Below are 2,994 nucleotides of genomic sequence, written 5' to 3'. Positions count from 1 at the left end.
GAGATCGGGAGTCTGGTGACTGGAGCAGAAGGGGGTGTGAGTAGTAGAGAGGTGATGGACAGAAGGGGTGGTGGACAGAAGCGGGTATATCTGGGATCCATCTCCCCAGGAGCCTGGTAATCTTTACTTACAACAGGGATCCATTCTTCATTTATGTGTGTGTCTCCAGAACAGCAATGGAATTTTATGGTGCTTGATCCTTAGAAAAAATAAAAAAATAAAAAAGGACTGGAAACCCCCGAAACCTCCAGCTTGGTTTGCAGCGTCTTGGCTGGCTATGGTGCTTGACCACGTGGCTTCAGCCTTTCCACAGAGACTGCTCTGAAAAACAACAACAAAACTTTTTGCAAACAAGTATCTTCATGCTGGGCAAATTGATCAAATGTATTAGGAAATTGAAGTGGAAGACCCCAAGAGTAGCCCTGCTCCCTGTTGGCCCCTCCCCTGAGTTACCACCAATAGTGTTATTGTTGGGCTCTGAGCTCCACCTCATTTGGACTCTTTAGCTTTTCATTTCTTTCTTTTTTTTTTGCCCAGCTGGCACATTTATTGGCATTAAGCACAAGACTCTTCCCAGCACTAGGAAGCCATGCCCAAAGGGTGTCCCTCTGCCCCATTTCTGCAAAAACTCTCAGGCCTTAGCAGTAGCCTGAGCTGCCCCCAGGGCTGTGAGCTGCTGAATCTTCTAACTCATCATTTCCATGACAGCCTGTTTCATGGTGTGCTTCTTCTGAAGAGCTGGTTGGATTTTCTCCATCTGCTTGGTTAGAAAAATCTATCTTCCTCTTGAAGAAGTCCTTGGCATCCTGAGCTGTCTTTTCTACATAGTACCAAGTTCCCACATGGATGAGCACATGTTCCACATCATGCAGCTTCCCAGGGACATACATAGAACTCGTCAGTGGGACATGTAATTGTTTCCCCTCATTGCTCTTGTTCAGCATGTTCAGACAGTCCTTGGCTTCCACATACTTGGTCTGTACCACTTTGAGCTGGGCAATGGACGTGGAGAAGAACTCCACTTCCTGGTCCAGCTGGTTCTTGAGCATTTCTAGTTGCGGCAGATGCAGCTCCGTAATGTTAATAGACTGTGCCATGTTGGGAAGGAGGACTAACGAAGAGATGCTTTTCATTTCTTTGCTCACTTCCTCAACTTGACCACACCCTGAGGCCAGGGCTATATAATGTGTCCCCTGGATTTTGGTGCAGCCAGCTGCACAACCGATGCTCAGGCTGTGTCCCTTGGTGGGTGTCCACAGTGCCTCCTATTTAGGGTGCCTTCAGTGACTCTCAATAAGGATGAGGTCCCCCAGGAGACATGAGAGGCACAGCCCCTCACAAAGCTCTCCCAGCAGGACTGGCCTCGGTGAGTTCACTGGCTGCCTTTGCAATCCTGTCCCTTGAGCCTGCTGGGAAGAGGAAGAGCTGCAGTTTCTCTCTGCAAAGCATCTTCCCTTAGGGATGGGCAGACCTATTTAGATCTATTTTTCTTTTTATCCTTTTTTTTTTTTTGTAGAGATGGGTCTCGCTATATTGTCCAGGGTGGTCTTGAACTCCTAGCCTCAAGTGATCCTCCTGCCTTGACCTCCCAAAGTGTTGGGATTACAGGTGTGAGCTACTGTGCCTGGTCTGAACTAATTTTGTTTTATTTTATAATTTTTTTTGAGACGGAGTCTCACTCTGTCACCCAGGCCAGAGTGCAGTGGCGTGATCTTGGCTTACTACAACCCTCACTCCCTGGGTTCAAGCAATTCTCCTGCCTCAGCCTCCTGAGTAGCTGGGATTACAGGCGTGCACTACCATCCCTGGCTAATCTTTGTATTTTTAGTAGAGACGGGGTTTCTCCATGTTGGTCAGGCTTGTCTCAAACTCCTGACCTCAAGTGATCCACCCACCTCGGCCTCCCAAAGTGCTGGGATGACAGATGTGAGCCACTGTGTCTGGCCTTGATCTAATTTTATGTTCATAATTTTTTTTTTTTTTTGGAGACAGAGTTTCGCTTTGCCACCCAGGCTGGAGTGCGGTGGCTCGATCATGACTCATTGGAGCCTCGACCTCCTGGGCTCAGGTGATCCTCCCACCTTGGCCTACCAAGTAGCTGAGACCACAGGTGCACACCGCTATGCCTGGCTAATTTTTTGTGTATTTTTTTTTTTTTTTTTTTTGTAGAGGTGGGGTCTTTCCATGTTGCCCAGGCTGGCCTGGAACATCTGGGCTTAAGAGATCCTCCTGCCCCGGCCTCCCAAAGTGCTGAGATTAAAGGTGTGAGCCACAGAATCTGGCCTGAGCATAGTGTTCTGTAGGGTGACTATTCCATCTTCTTTCTGGATTGAAACAATCGTTTGGGTTGTTTCCAATTTCCGTCAGAATTGCCATAATTGAGAGTCAATAAACATCCTTGTGAATGCTTCCTTGAAGGGCTTCTTGGACACAGAGATGGAGAGTGAAATTGCTGGGTCCTAAGGCACACATTTAAAATTTTAATAGATGCCACCAAATTACCCCTTTAAAGCAACCCAACCCACCTACACACCCACACCACCTGGATAAGAACATTTGTTTTATTTTATCTTATTTTTGAAATGAAGTTTTGCTTTGTTGCCCAGGCTGGAGTGCAGAGGTATGATCTTGGCTCATTGCAACCTCTGCCTCTGAGGTTCAAGCAATTCTCCTGCCTCAGCCTCCTGAATAGGTGGGATTACGGGTGCCCACCCCACGCCAGGCTAATTTTTGTATTTTTAGTACAGACGGGGTTTCACTATGTTGGCCAGTCTGGTCTTGAACCCCTGACCTCAAGTGATCCTCAAATCACCCTTTTAAAGCAACCCAACCCACCTACACACCCACCAGCAGGGTAAGAACATTTATTCTTCACACCTTTGCCCAAACTGGATAGGTCAAACAATGTGCTAGGTCCAAGCTAGTTTTTTTTTTTAGATGGAGTCTCGCTCTGTTGCTCAGGTTGGAGTGCAGTGGTGTGATCTTAGCTCACTG

The 2,994-nt window shown here is 47.4% G+C and overlaps 1 pseudogene across 1 annotated transcript; it reads right to left on the bottom strand.

Annotated features, from left to right (window-relative positions):
- Nucleotides 1–531: 531 nt before the first annotated feature.
- On the bottom strand, nucleotides 532–1,119 carry LOC112621381 (annotated as a pseudogene). The gene has a single exon (XR_003118718.1). The product of XR_003118718.1 is annotated as a prefoldin subunit 5 pseudogene (transcript).
- Between the last annotated feature and the right edge of the window lie 1,875 nt (nucleotides 1,120–2,994).

Source organism: Theropithecus gelada, chromosome 3 (assembly GCF_003255815.1).
Source record: "Theropithecus gelada isolate Dixy chromosome 3, Tgel_1.0, whole genome shotgun sequence".
Lineage (NCBI taxonomy): Eukaryota > Metazoa > Chordata > Mammalia > Primates > Cercopithecidae > Theropithecus > Theropithecus gelada.
Note: the sequence above shows the minus strand (reverse complement) of the source record. Positions and strands in the feature narration are given on the sequence as shown.